Genomic DNA, 16,483 nt, shown 5'->3' with positions numbered 1-16,483 from the left:
TAAAGTGTTTAACACCTCTGTAACTGACAATGTCACCTGACAATGAAATATTCAATTATATTCTGAACAAATGTGAGCTTTTCTCTTTTATTTAACTTAGCTCAGTATTAATTTTCAGATTCTCTCCCTTCAGGAAACTAACTTTTTGGGTTTTTATTATCATGCTCTAAGCCCAATTTTAGGTTAATTGTTAAGTTACTACATAAGAACTAGACAGTTTACAGGTTGTTGTATATTATTGTATTATTAGAATTCAATATTGTTCAAACCTAAGCCAAAAAACTTTATTTCAATAAGTATAAATAATGCACCATTAGGTGCCATGTCTGGTATGAAGTGAAATTTCACCATTATAGATAACATACTGATCTATAAAATTAGTGGGATCCTTAAGTTTGGTCCATAGCACTCTGTGTTAGTTAAATAAACAGTGCTTAGTATCTTTGATGCTGAAATTTCCATTTTCCAGTCCAAGGTTGATTCCCCTTCTCAACATAAAAACATATGGTAGAGTCACTAATATCTTGAGAGCATATCTAAGATTCTGAAATGAGCACAGGTAAAATACAAAAATGAAGAGTGTTGGTTTGCAAAGACTGCCATAATGAAATATCACAACTGAGTATCTTCAACAACAAGTATTTGACTCACAATTTCAAACACTCTAAGCCCAAGACTGAGGTGTTGACAGGGCAGTTACTTCTAAGACAATAATCTGTTGTCCTTTTACATAGCTACTGGTAGCCTGTTGGCAATCTTTCATATTGTTTGGTTTAGAGAAGGTTTGTTTTGATCTCTGCTTTGCTGTTCACACTGAATTCTCTCAACAACAAATATTTCTTTTTATTTTTTTTTTCTTTTTGGAATTTTTCTGAACATATGACATTTTAAATTAAGGTTTGAATTCAGTTTAACTTGTTGGTCTCTGTAAAAGATCTGTTTCCTGGTAAAGTCACTGTCTGAGGTCAAATCTGAGGACATCAAGATTTCAACACATTTGGAGGTATACAAATCAACCTATATCACAGAAGAAACAATTTGGGGTTCCTCGGCTCCTAAGCATCAACTAGTGTGGTAAAAATTTAGTTATGACCTGGAAAGAAGACTAAAATAAACCTGAATATAAATTCCTTACTTTTATATGCATTAGTTAAACCAAGATTCACTTTTAACTAGTATTTATTAAAAAATCCTACTGGATGGTAGATCTTTCCTATATACTTTAGACCAGTCACAGTACAAAGCCACAGTAGATCATGATAAAGATAAAAACTGGAGAAACAAGGAAGTTTAGTAATCTGTCCAAGATCATAGGCTTAGCTACAAACCCAGAAATTCTGATACTTTAGGCCATATTTTTCACTCTACTAGAAGTGAAATGAACTGGGTTGCCACAGGGGGCACACTCCTGTTGATGGAGGGGTAAGGGGTCTCCTGCTAGAGATCCCAGCTCTATCTGTGTTAGATTTAAGGAAACTCTATACAGTTTAAAATGGACTCCATATGCAATGATAATGAAAAGTTTTTCTTAGCTACATGTTTAAGGGGTACAGATTTTGCCTGGCAGATTTAAGACAATTAATTATATCTGTTAATTCAAGTAAAACTAAAATGTGAAGTTGAACCTGAAGACCCCTGAAGAAAACACAAGAAGGTTAAAAAAACAGGTTTAAAAGTATCTTGTTATAATGAATTAAACAATTCACTTAGCTGCTTCTTTTCTTGTGAGAATGTAGATGAGTGTGATATTAAATAATGAGGAATTCATACTACTTTTTCTTACAGAAAGGGCAGCAAACTGAAGACAATAATGTAATACCTGATTGGTCTGTTGATTGTGAGAACTATTCCCCTAGCTCTCACAATATTCACAATGTTCTCTTCCTTCATGTCTGTAGTTCAGTTGAAAGTGGTCATGTAGCCATTAGTGAAAGGGTTTTGAAGACATTTCTTCAGAGGCAGGAAATCTCAAGACAGAATAACAGATGAAGTTCTAATGAAAGAAAGTCGAGAATTGCCTAATTATTACTTTTCTGCAGAGGTTGCAAATGTGCCACCAGAGCACTTTGGGAAACCAGAAGGGAGACCACAGAGATTTGGGTAGCAAGCTTAATAAGAAACATGACAAAAAAGAAAAAACAAGCAAAAGTAGCCAAATAATAAAACTAAATCTAAAGAGTAATAACAATATTTCTCTCTCTTTCTTTCTCTCTTTTCCCATGTGTTCTATTCTTATTTCTTTTATTTAATAGTATTCACTGTAACATTTATATTAGCTTCTGCTGGTTTGCTCTAGTTGTCACTTAATCAGGTCAAGGCATGTATATTTGCAGTATTCCCAGGAATCAGTGGAGAAAGATCTAAAACACAGTCTGGTAAAGAAAAATACATTTTAGTGAGTGGGTTATGGGGGTAGGCTGGAAATAGGTGGGATTTATAAACAGGCTGGCAACAAAATACACAGAGAAAGGTTCAGGTTAGGCAAAAGATTTTAAATTAGGTAAATCCCTAAGAAATGTCTTTGTCAAATATTCAAGCAAATAGAAACCTAAGTATTTGCTAGGGGAAAAAAAGAGAGCAAAATTGCAGGAGAGAGCAAAGAGTTACCATTAACAGAAAAAGGCCTTAATAAGTATCACAATGGAGTGCTTTAACCCAGAGCTTGCATTTATGTCCTATGGATAGGGAACCTAACAAAAATGACTGGCCTGAGACTTGCAAAGAATAAAAACAACAGGTTAAAAAGCACAGGAGGAAAAATAAAATACGTTAGCAAAACTTTATTTTTACCATGAATAGAATACAATTCTCATCTGTTAGGCTCTCTTAATTGTCATGCAAAGGTATAATTTGGGCATAGAGAAAAAGCCTGCATAGTTTTGAAAATCGGTTTTCATGGGAACTATATTCTTAACAAAAAAACTGAGCGGTAACATGGAACTCTATTCTTACTATTACGGCGGTATCCCCTTGTGGATCCCAGAAGCAGTAGATTACAATAAATGGTGTGTTCTTCTCATCCTGAGAGACTGGAGACTCTCTAGAACTACATCATTGTCAGGGTGTTCTCTTCAGGTCTCAAGACTTACTTCACTACAGTGATGAACTAATGCACTGCAATCTGTTATTGGGGAGGGGAAGGGATATTGCAGAACGCTTAAATGAGGATGCAGGCTGACCTGTTGTGATAACAAGATGTACAGGACACTATATTGAAAATGAACTCTACAATGTTGGGGTGGGGGGAAGGAGTTGGGGAGGTGGGGAGGGAAGTGATGGTAGGGGAATAATAAAGGAGGAGGTAACAATGCTCACTATGAAATGTACTCATTACCCTACTCATGTAACTGTTACCCCTCTGTACAACATTATTACAATAAAAAATTAATTAAAAACATATATACCAACAACAACAAATAGAAGCAGAAGACTGAGGATGGAAAACTCATTCTGGTGAAGTGCTTGTGGATACTGACTCTAATCATAAGCCATTATAAGGCATTCAGGGAGTGTGATTCTACAGTAGGGACACTTCTTGATTTGCTTTCAATATATCTCTTTATCCTGACCACTACTTATTCATTTTATTAATTTAACAATTAGAACTACTGCAGAAACAAAATTAACATCTCGTTCTGTAGTCATTAAAACTGGGTCTATAAATCACACCTTATAATTAGAAAAAAGTGACACTTTGGACCCTGAAATGGACAATAAATAAGCAACAAACCAAAGTTACCTAATTTAAGAAATGACATTTGAACCTGGCACCGTTGACTTGCATCTGTAATCCTAGCTTCTGAGAAGCCTGAGATCTAAGGATTGTGGCTCAAAGCCAGCTTGGGCAGGGGAGTCCATAAGACTCCTATCTCCAGTTATTCACAAAAAAGCTGGAATGGAGCTGTGGCTCAAGTGGTGGTAACCTTGAACCAAAAATATTTAGAGATAGTACCGAAGCCCTGAGTTCAATTAGTCAAAAATAGAAAGAGGAGGAGGAGGAGGAGGAGGAGGAGGAGGAGGAGGAGGAGGAGGAGGAGGAGGAGGAGGAGGAGGAGGAGGAGGAGGAGAGAGGAGGAGGGAGGAGGAAGAAGAAGAAAAGAAGAAGAAGGAGGAGAAGGAGCAGGAAGAGGAGGAGGAGAAGGAGGAAGAGGAGGAGGAAGAGGAGGAGGAGGAGGAGGAAGAAGAAGAAGAAGAAGAAGAAGAAGAAGAAGAAGAAGAAGAAGAAGAAGAAGGAGAAGAAGAAGGAGAAGAAGGAGGAGAAGAAGGAGGAGAAGAAGGAGGAGAAGAAGGAGGAGAAGAAGGAGGAGAAGAAGGAGGAGAAGAAGGAGGAGAAGAAGGAGGAGAAGAAGGAGGAGAAGAAGGAGGAGAAGAAGGAGGAGAAGAAGGAGGAGAAGAAGGAGGAGAAGAAGGAGGAGAAGAAGGAGGAGGACGAGGAGGAGGAGGAGGAGGAGGAGGAGGAGGAGGAGGAGGAGGAGGAGAAGGGGAGAGGAGGAGGAGGAGGAAGAGGGGGAGGAGGAGGAAGAGGAGAAGCAAGAAAACAAGTAGGCAAGGAGGGGAGGAAGGAAGGCGGGAAGGAAGGAAGTAAGGGGAAGGAAAGAAGGAAGGAAGGAGAAAAAAAGAAATAACACGACTTTTTCATAGTTTGTTGATTACATTACAAAACCACATTTATCACTGACTTTTCACTTGTTACTATCTCAAGAGAAATAATCATCTCTGTGAATGTTATAAACATGTAAGAAAGTTCTTATTTGTTTAACATGCACTATCCAGATATACTGCCAGCTCTGTCAACCTGCACAGATTGAATATCCTTAATCCAAATATCCTAAGTCCAAAAATGTTCCAATATCTCACACTTTTGAAAACCAATATGATCTCAGAAGTGAAATGTAGCACATCGGAACTCATGTGACAAGTCATAGTCAAAATGAGGCACACAAGAATATTATATAAAATTTGCTTTCTGTGTAGGTGCATAAAATCTCCATGAAATGTAAATTTTGTATTTAGATTTTGCACCCACTTTCTTGTGATACATAAGCAAATTTCCAAATTCCAAAATACATCTAAAATTCAAAACATTTCTGGTCTACAGCATTTTGAGTTTGTTTTCCATTAAATTACTAGTGTACTTCTTAAAAGTCAACAAGTTAATTTGTTACTGCCTAATTTCTCTTATAACTTATTTTCTGAATACATTGCTATTTCTGAAACTGAGAATGTTTTGAACATTTCTCTGTTCCTTCTGAACTTTCTGGCCATGTTACCTACTTTCCTAATTCAGTGTGGTTTATACTGTCCACTCTTTCTAGTTTTTTTTTTTTTCTCCTCTGTTTTACCACCTAGCAAATTCCTATTCTTTATTCATGGCCTAGAAATGAGCCTTGCCATTTCTGTAAAAGTTGTACTGGGTGTATTGTAGGTTTTAATAAATAATGAGTGAGAGAATTATTTTGGTAAAGTATGTCAAATTTAATATTTTGATAATGATTTAATTTACCTATATAGGTTTCCTTAAAACTCTGTGAGTCATATAAGATTATCTTTAAAGTAAAACATATAATTATAAATAAATTTCATAAATATATCAATACTGATTTGGGTTATCTTAAAATATGAGTTTTATAAAAATTTTAATATTTCAAATATTTAATCATTATTGACTCAAACAAGTGTCTGCAATTAGTTTTAAGTTTCAATGATAGCAATTATAATTATGTAAATTGCTCAGTTTCATTTGCTTTCACTATGTTTGCATACGTTAACATATGGGAAAGTAGAGAGAAACACAGAGACACCAAGTTATAAAATATAATAGGTATGGAAGAGAAAGTCACTTCTAATATGATAATATTTTAGAACTCCTTAATATTTACATAACATTCAAACATTTTTCATGTAAGATGAGCATTTGAGTAATGAACGTTCTATGAGTTGCATGGTGGAAAATGTTCTTATTTACCTTTACAGATAAGTAAATAAAACTATGTCACCTATAATAACAATTTGCACTTTGGTAAAACTTCAGTTTGGTTCAAGAAGCATGAAGTAGAGAGCAGCAACTAAGAGTGAGAATTATATGACTTAGCTTCAAATTCCAACTTTACTTCTTAAAAGTCTCCTGACATTGGTCAGGAGACTAAAATTTTTAATGCTTTACTATTTATACTTTCTTTTATTAGTGCTTCATTTTAGAAGAATTTAATAATGTGTTAATGTGTTTTCTTTTGATCAGATTTATTTATGAACAAATACAGAAAAATCAGAAAGAAATTCATGCTCTATGCATAGCACAGAGATCATTACATTTTAAAGCTTATATATAATTTTAATTTTTGATGGAAAACATATTTCTGTGCCATAATCTTATTGGGATTAGGAATGGAGCAAATAAATTTTGGGCAAAGGTAATGAACATTCAAGCCCCAGAAGCCTAGTAATACGGGCTTCTATGAAAAGCATATAATAAAAAGCAAGAACTTCATAGCTGTCATGGAATTGAACATGGAGAACAGACTGGTAAAGGACCTGGTAAAGGAGAAAGGAAATGCTCAATTTTCTCTCTGGGTGAGGAGGTCATTGTGTATCTCAATTAAAATCTTGTTTCATCTCATATATTTGCTATTCACTTAAATCAAATAAGATGGATATCTTAGAGAGCTGGTCTTTCATTTTTTAAGCTTTCTAGAAAACAACATTGGATGCTATCAGAGATCAGCAGACATTTATTTATCTTCTGAGAAAACCTCATCCTTTTCCAGTAGTTGAAGGAACAGGAATAACTCTGTTACATGCCACTTGGCTCTTCCAAGATTGGTAAAGACAAATAAACAGAAGAATATACATCAATTATATTGTTTTAACCTGGAAGAGAAATTAAAAAAATCAAGAGCATTAATACAGGCTATTCATTTTGTTAAAATGTCTTAGAAACAAAGCACAAATTCTTTCTTTCCTAACCACAGAAAAGTACTGGGATAATATAGGAAAATACAGACAAGAATATAATATATATTGTACAAAATTGAAGGGGTGGGCAGGAGAAGTATGAGTGAATGTTGAACGGGGAGACATCAAGATGCACTGTATTCATACACTGCTTTGCTAAATGGTAACTCCTTAAATGTACAACTTCTTAAAGATAATATTAGAAAATTTAGAAAAATGAGCCAACTCAATTATAAGAATTGGCAAAATTTTCCTTTTTTAAAAATAAAATGTCAGCAGTCTCGAGGAGAATGGTGGAAGAGAAGCTGGAGGCTAAACAATCTCTCGCATAGAAAGCAAGAGAGCAGTTTTAGTCTTCCAGCCAAAAGTCCTAGGCTAGAGAGTCATACCAAATGTGCCATCATAATACAGAGAGTTTAGCTAGAGAAGAAAAATTCAGGCAGCTTGGATAAAGAAACAGATTTGAGCACTTGTCAGTGTCTATGGCAGCTGCAGCAGGCAGTTTCAATATCAACAGAGAAGATTCCAGGACAAAGGAGCCAGCGGTGGTATGTGATCGGATTCTACTCACCTCCAGCAAGAACTGACAAGGAGAAAGAATCTACATCGTGCTGACCACACAGTCACAGACCAAGGGATAGGCATGAAACCAAGGGATAGGCATGAGTACTCCAAGATATCCTCACTCCTTTTCACAGAGCAGCTGTGGGAAGGTAACCCCTCCCCCACCGCTGGAGAAGAACGCCATCTTTGATACCGACAAAGACGTGGCCAGAGCAGCCAGCACCTAACTCAGGCCTTGGAAGAAGACAATAGGAGCCATTCAACAATACTGCCAAAGTCTATCTACAAATGCAATGCGATACCTATCAATATCCTAACCTCATTCTTCAATAAAATAGAAGAAGTGATCCAAAATTCATATGGAACAATAAAAGACCCTGAATAACAAAAACAATTTTTAGCAGAAAGAACAGTTCTGGAGGAAAATCAATTCCAAATTTCAAACTCTACTACAAAGCCATAGTAATCAGAACAGCTTGGTACTGGCACAATAACAGACCTGAGGACCAATGGAATAGGACTGAAGACCCAGAAATGAATCTACAAACTTATAACAACCTAGTGTTGGACAATAGAGCTAAAAAAATAGAATGAAAGAAAGATAGCCTTTTCAGTAAATGGTGGTGGCAAAATTGGTTAAACACCTGTAGAAAATTAAAGCTAGATCCTTATATATCACCCTGTACCAGAATCATCTCCAAATGAATCAAAGACCTTGAAGTCAAAGCAGACACCCTCAAAACATTACAGGAAGAAAGAGGAGAAGCTCTAGGGCTCCTTAGCACAGGTAGAAATTTTCTTAATAGAGAAACACAACAAACCAAAGAAACACAACAAATCAAAGAAAGATTGGACAGATGGGATTGCATGAAACTGCAGAGCTTCGGGATGGCAAAGGACATAGCTAGCAAGATCAATAGAAAGCTCACAGATTGGGAGAAATCTTCACAAGCCGCACAATGGACAAGGGTCCATATCTAAAATATACGTAGAACTCAAAAAATTAAATCCCCCAACAACAAATCCTCAAATAAACAACTGCCCGATTAATACATGGGGCTAAAGATTTAACGAGAGACTTCTCTGAAGAGAAAGTAATAATGGCCATTAGACACATAAAGAAATACTCATCATTTCTATTAATAAGAGAAACACAAGTCAAGACAACATTGAGATTCTACCTCACCCCAGTTAGAAGAACTAGAATCAAGAAATCTAATAACAACATATCCTGGAGGGGATGTGGCCAAAAGGGAACCCTACTGCATAGTTGGTGGGAGTGTAAACTTGTTCAACCACTTTGGAAAGCAGTATGAAAGTTCCTCAAAAGACTCCACATAGAGCTCCCCTATGACCCAACAATCCCACTTTTGGGCATTTATCCAAAGGCCCACAAACAAGGTCATACCAAAGCTACTAGCAGAACCATGTTTATCACAGCATTATTTACCATAGCTAAGATATGGAAGCAACCCAGATGCTCCTCAGTAGATGAACGAATCAAGAAAATGTGGTATACACACACACACACACACACACACAATGGAATTCTATGCCTCTATCAGAAAGAATGACATTGCCCCATTTGTTAGGAAATGGAAAGACTTGGGAAAAATTATATTAAGTGAAGTAAGCCAGGTACAAAGAAACATAAATCCCATTGTTTCCCTTATTTTCAATAAGTAGTATAAGTTTAGGACAAGCAGAAAAGGTCAAAAGCTATGTTCATATGACCATCTAAAATAATGTTAAGCAAAATGAACTCTGAGATAGAAACACAAATTTTTTTTTGTTTCTTGCTATTGTTTTTAATGTATTTATAATGAACGATAAGATTTTTTGGTTTCTGTAGTATATTCCTCCCCCATAGTATAACCTCTGTTTTCAATGTATTTGATTCTGGTGCCCTGCATCTTGTATATACATTTTTCTAATTTGGGAAGGAGAATGGAAAAAAAAACAAAATGTTTAAAAAGGAATACAGGTTGACCTATTGTAATAATGAGATGTACAAGACACTATGTTGAAAATGAACTTCACAACTTTGACAGGGTTGAGGGGGGAGCAGTTGGAGAGGTGGGGAAGGAAGGCATGGTAGGGGAAAAACAGAGGAGGAGTCAACAATGCTCAATAAAAAATGTACTCATTACCTAACTCATGTAACTGTAACCCCTCTGTACAGTATTTTTAAAATAAAAATGTATTAAAATAAAATTTTGGCCATTAGACTTCAACAACTCATCAAAACATCAAGCACTACGATCAAACAAGATTCATTCCAGGGATGCAAAGCTGGTTCAATATACGTAAATCAATTAATATAATTCATCACATCAACAAGAGCAAGGATAAGAACCACATGACTATCTCATTAGATGCAGAAAAAAGCATTTGACAAGATCCAACACTGCTTTATGATGAAAGCTCTGGAAAAACTAGGAATCCATTTAACATTCCTCAATATAATAAAGGCTGTGTAAGACAAACCTATAGCTAGCATTATACTTAATGGCAAAAAGCTAAAGCCACTTCCTCTAAACTCAGGAATGTGACAAGGATGTCCACTCTCTCTTTTCTCTTCAATTTAGTATTAGAATACCTAGCTAGAGCAATAAGACAAGATGAAAACATAAAGGGGATCCAAATAGGGAAAGGTGAAGTAAAACTCTCCCTCTTTGCAGATGACATGATCTTGTATATAAAGAATCCCAAATTACTCGAGCTGCTTTGAACCTTTGGCAAAGTAGCAGGGTATAAAATTAACGCTCAAAAATCAATGATTTTTCTGTATGCCAACAATGAGAAGAGCACTCTGAAATCAGGAAAGCACCTCCTTTGCAAGAGCCTTATAAAAATAAAATACCTAGGAATTAACTTAACTAAACAAATAGAGGACCTCTATGGTAAAAACTTTTAAAAGCTGAAAAAGGAAATTAAAGCAGAACTAAGGAAGTGGAAAAACCTCTCATGCTCCTGGATTGGGAGGATTAACATCGTGTAAATGGCAATACTGCCAAAGGCTATCTACAAATTCAATGCAATACCCATCAATATCCTAACCACATTCTTTAATGAAATACAAGACGCAATCCAGAAATTTATATAGAACGAGGACCCCAAATAGCAAAAATAATCCTTATAAAAAAATAACAGTGCTAGAGGAAAATCAATTCCAAATTTCAAACTCTACTACAAGGCCATAGTAATCGAAACAGCTTGGTACTGGCACAAAAACAGAGCTGAAGTCCAATGGAATAGAACTGAAGACCCAGAAATGACCCTACCTAATGTTTGATAAGGGAGCTAAAACAATAGAATGGAAGAAAGACAGCCTCTTCAACAAATGGTGCTGGCAATATTGGTTTATTACCTGTGGAAAACTACAACTGGATCCTTATTTATCACCCTGCACCAGAATCAACTCCAAATGGATCAAAGACCTCAAAGTCAAAGCAAACACCTGAAAACATTACAGGAAGTAACAAGAGAAACTCTAGGGCTCCTTGACACAGGTCAAAATTTTCTTAATAGAGACTCAGAAACACAACAAATCAAAGAAAGGTTGGACAAATGGGATTGCATGAAGTTAAAGGGCTTCTGCATGGCAAAGGACCTATCTAGCAAGATCAATAGAAAACTCACAGATTGGGAGAAATCCTCACAAGCCCTACAATGGACAAAGGTTTCATATTTAAAATATACTTAGAAATCAAAAAATTAAATTGCCCAACAACAAATACTCAAAGGAACAACTGCCTGATAAATAAGTGGGCTAAAACTTAAAGAGAAACTTCTCTGAAGAGGAAATAAGATGGCCAATAGATACATGAAGAAATTCTCAGCTTCTCTAGCCATAAAAGAAATGCAAATCTAAACATTGAGATCCCACCTCACTCCAGTTAGAATAGCTAAAATCAAGAACTCTAATAACAGTAGATGCTGGGGGGGATGTGGACAGAAGGGAACCCTACTGCATTGTTGGTGGGAGTGTAAACTTGTTCAACTACTTTGGAAATCAGTATGGAGGTTTGTCAAAAGACTACAGGTAGAGCTCCCCTGTGACCCAGCAATCTCACTTTTGGTCATTTACTCAAACAATCACAAAAAAGGCTATACAAAAGCTATCAGCTCAACTATGTTTATTGCAGCATTATTTACCATAGCTAAGATATGGAAGCAACCCAGATGCCCTTCAGTAGATGAATGGATCAAGAAAACGTGATATATATATATATATATATGAATTCTATGCCTCCATCAGAAAGAATGACATTGCCCATTTTTTAGGAAATGGAAAGACTTGGAAAAAATTATATTAATTTAAGTAAGCCAGGCCGAAAGAAACATAGGTCCCATGGTTTCCCTTATTTGCAATTGCTAATACTAGCAATACTTGTCTAGGACAAGCAGAAAAGGTCAAATTGATTGTACAATTGATCATATAAGATGATGTTAAGCAAAATGAACCCCAAATTAGGGACACAAGTGGGTTTTTCTTTCTTGCTCTTGTTTTTTTTTAACGAATTTGTAATGTGTTATGTGATTTTTTTTTGGTTCTTTTGGATATTCTTCTCCCATGGTATAACTCCTGTTTTCATTGTATTTCATTCCAGTGCCCTGCATCTTGTACATACATTTTTCTATTTTGGGTAGGGGAAGGAAAAAAACAAAATGCTTAAATAGTGATACAGGTTGACCCATTGTAAAAATGAGATGTACAAGACACTATGTTGAAAATGAACTTTACAATTTCAGGGTGGGAGGGAGAGGTTGGGGAGGTGTGGAGGGAAGAGATGAAGGGGAAAAAACAAAGGAGGAGGTAACAATGCTCTATAGAAAATGAATTCATTACCTTGCTCATGTAACTGTAACCCCTCTGTACAGTATTTTTTACAATAAAATATATTAAAAATCTGATGTCATAGGAGCATGGCATTAAAATGATGACTCCTTTTTTATTATTGGTAACACGTAAGAACTTGAATGTGCAATAAGTGATACAATTGAGTTAGAGAATTATTATAAACAGTTCTTGAACTTTTAATTCAGTATGGACCATGTGATATTAAAGGTACAAAGCAAAGGACATTGTATTTGAGTCTTCTCTATACTGAAATAAACACATAGAAGATAGTTATGCTCATGTTAGATAAGCTGCATTGTATTTGTTGATATTAAAATAATTGTATTTAATATTAATTATGTTATGGGTATAGTAATTGATAATTCTCAGGAAAGCAAGTGCCACATTTTATTTTAAAAAATACTTACTAGTGAGACAAAAAAGTCATAATAATCCTAAGATCTTAGGCTACCAGACAGCTCTGTATTCAACAAGAGAATTTTAAAATTTTTTTTTAAAATTATCTGTGACTTGCAGAGATTCTTAAGCCACAGAGAAAATTATGTAATGGGAATTTGTATCCCATAAAGGATTGTGCAGCTTAGAAGATGGATTGCATGGCTAACCACGATGGAGGAAAATTCCAAACAAAACCACATTTGTGAGAGATAGTCTGCCAATCTCTGAATACCAGTGTATTTCACCTGGCTTGCTGTCCATGTTGCTCAGAGTGCTCTATCTGAGAGACACATGTAGGTCTGTCCCTTAAGGCCTGATCCCAAGAGTCTGGGAGGAAAGATAATGATAAAAATAATATGTAAGTTTGAGGAGCATTCTTAAATTTGGTTTCTAACTTATCATTTTAGTTATAGGTTGTGAAGGAATAAAGTATTTCTTATAAAAGTTTCACTTTTTTTCCCCTCAAACAGTTGCCAAGTTAAGCAATGTGACAATTCCTATCAACATGTATAGAGGGGAACAGAAATATTTTTTAAAACCTTATAAGAGCAACATTTCACTAAAGATAGCCTGTAGTTATAATTCAGAGGTAAAGAACTTTCTCACAAAATTAATGTGTTTCCTTTAGAATAAGCCTGTAAATTTTTTTTATTGTGAGAATACCATACAGAGGAGTTACAATTACATGGGCAAGATAACAAGTACATTTCTTATCAAGCATTGCTGCCTCCTCGTTGTTTCCCATTCCTATCCCTTCCTGTAAATATTTGAAGAATTATAAACATATTAAATAAACTATCTTGGTTGCAATTTTATTAAGTTGTTCTTGAGAATACAGTATTTTAAATTTGTAATTCAAACACTGGAAATTGCATAATTCTGGAGAACATATGATGAATGAGATATAACAGTATATAATGTAAATATGTAATGTAATTTGCAATGCAAAATATATAATGCACATTTGACCCTTAATTTTTCCAAAGTAACCAAACAACTCTTTGAGGAAAATACCATGAGATCCTGATAACTAATTTACTAAGCAGAAAACCCTAGGATTTTGAAAATATCACTCTTAAATGAATCCTAAATGATTCACCTCTCAAATAGTTCCCTGACATGACCATTTTTTAGTTCTTTATCATTACCTTTTCTCAAACATAAATATTTTCTATTTTTACTTGAGTTCCTGATCCTTTTTCAGTTACATTTTGTATATGATTTGTCCAAAATTTTGTACCACTTTAGTGCTACAAATTAAAAATAAGCCAAACATTTGGATTTTACTAATGGTACAAATTAAGTAACACTTCGTTAATCTTTCTGCTACTATGCAACATAATTCTTACCCAATTTTGATACTGTCAGTCACTTTAGTCCTCCTAGGAAGGTTGCCTTTGTATCAGTGAAGGTACAAGTAGGAAATGACACACTGAAAATTGAATTATTAGATGGGAGTTTATTAAAAAGGTGTAACCCCAGGAGAACCTGAATGAGAGAAAGATAATATGACCTTCACCACCTCCATCCCTCACAGAACAGTAAAGGAAGACTTGCAGGGAAGAGAAAGACTTATGTAGCAGAGCAACCCTGGGGGGCCAACTTCTGTCAAGGACAAAGTGAATCCCAGGTAATGCCACCTCTCAAGAAAAGTTATCTGAAAGAATAATTATACATATCCTTTCAAAATACCATTGAGATATTATTTAATAAGCCCATCCCAAATGGAATTATTTTAGTGGAACCCTAGAGCAGCATTTGTTAATTTTTTTATTTTTTAATTACAGTCTCAGTGTAATTGAACTTGCATGCAAAGTTCAAGCATTCAGGCTTGTAGGCATCAATTTTTTTTCTGTTTGATAACAATGATACCTCATGTTTACATTACTCTGTAGGAGTTTCTGGTTTTTATTTTAGTTAATGAATTCAAAAGTATAATGGCAGTTATTCATTATTATATGGTATAAGTGCCTTTTTTTTAACTGAACCTGATTGAAAACCCAAGGGGACAGAAGCCTTGTTAATGGGTAGGTCATCCTCAAGAACAAAAGAGGGTGGAGAGGAGAGAAAATAAATCTTAAGGAGCAAATAGTAAATTGTCTACCCAGTTACAACGTTTGTGATAAAAAAGTTATCTTAGGGACTGGTAAGGTGGCTCAGTGTAGAGTGATTGTCTTGTGTACATGAGGCCCTGGGTTCTATTCCTCAGCATCACATAAGCAGAAAAAGCTGGAAGTGGTGCTGTGGCTCAAAGTGGCAAAGCCCTAGCCTTGAGCTGAAGAGCTGAAGGACAGCACCCAGTCCCAGAGTTCAGGCCCCACCCCACCCCACCAAAAGAAGTTATCTTAGTTCTTCCTCAATACGAGTAATAACTGTTCAGATGGTGAATATGGGATTTTCTTTTGTTTTGTTTTGGAAGTACTTGAGTTGATCTCAGGATCTAGAGCTTTTGAGACCCTGATTCTTTTACATCTGGCTTCCTTGTTCCTTGGATTACAGTTTCTCATCCATGCTCAGCTTCTTTGTTGAGGTGGCATCTCAGATAAGGAATTAAACTGCAATTCTACAGCTCTCCACCTCCAAGTATTTGGGGAGTCAGTTGTGGGACTTGAACTCTTGGCCTGGGAGCTTTCCCTCAGCTCTTCAGCTCAAGGCAAGTGCTCTACCACTTGAGCCACAGCGCCACTTCCGAATTTCTAGTGTTAATTGGAGATAAGAATCTCTCAGACTTTCCTGCTTGGGCTGGTTTTGAACCATGATCCTCAAATCTCAGCTTCCTGAGTAGCTAGGATTACAGGTGTGAGCCACCAGCACCCAGCTAAGAGGGACACTTTTTTTTTTTAATTTTTTATTGTAAAGATACTATACAGAGGGTTACAGTTACATGAGTGGGGTAATGAGTACACTTCCTCTTGAATATTGTTACCCCCTCCACTGTTTTCCCCCTACCATCCCCTCCCTCCCTCCCTTCCCCAAGGTTCTTTTTTTTTTTTTTGATTGTGATTAAGTGATTACTTAATTTCCGGAAATTAAGAGGGACACTTTTAAGAGAAGTGTTCAAATTCCATAGCTGCTATCTATCATCTTGTTTTGCTGAGACACCACTGACTTCCTAAGCTATGTCCCAATTCAAGTACTGAAAGAAAGGATGTTGGTAGTAATGGAGAGTAAAATTCCAGGGCCATCCTTAGTTCTTTTTCAGGAACAGAAGATCCCCATTATCTTTGATTGGATCTAGATCTGGAAATGAGGCATCAATAAGATCCCACTCAACACTCAGTTGGAAATTTAAATATCCAACTTTGAGTAATTTACATTGTTAGCCTACTATAGGGCAGGTGTAGACATCTTATTTAGGCTAAGTTAGCCATTACACAATCTCTCTTGGCTTCAACCCACATTCCTGATCTGTACTTGGGATCCAAATGACAGTTATAGTGAGTTGCCTCCCTGTCTTTTTAAAAAATGTTATTTTATTGTAAAGATGCTGTACAGAGGGCTTACAGTTACATGAGTAATGAGTGCACTTCTTGTTGAACACTGTTACCCTTTCTCTTGTCCAGAGTCGTGAGTTACTCGTGGACTATTCCATGACTCATTTTGTATTGCTAACTCATAGTTATATTTGTGCCTTTCTCTGTATCTGCTTTCTAAGCAATATAGGAA

This window comes from Dipodomys merriami, unplaced genomic scaffold (genome assembly GCF_024711535.1).
Source record: "Dipodomys merriami isolate MVZ:Mamm:240054 unplaced genomic scaffold, mDipMer1.0.p SCAF_1, whole genome shotgun sequence".
Lineage (NCBI taxonomy): Eukaryota > Metazoa > Chordata > Mammalia > Rodentia > Heteromyidae > Dipodomys > Dipodomys merriami.
This window is presented reverse-complemented; position numbering follows the sequence as displayed.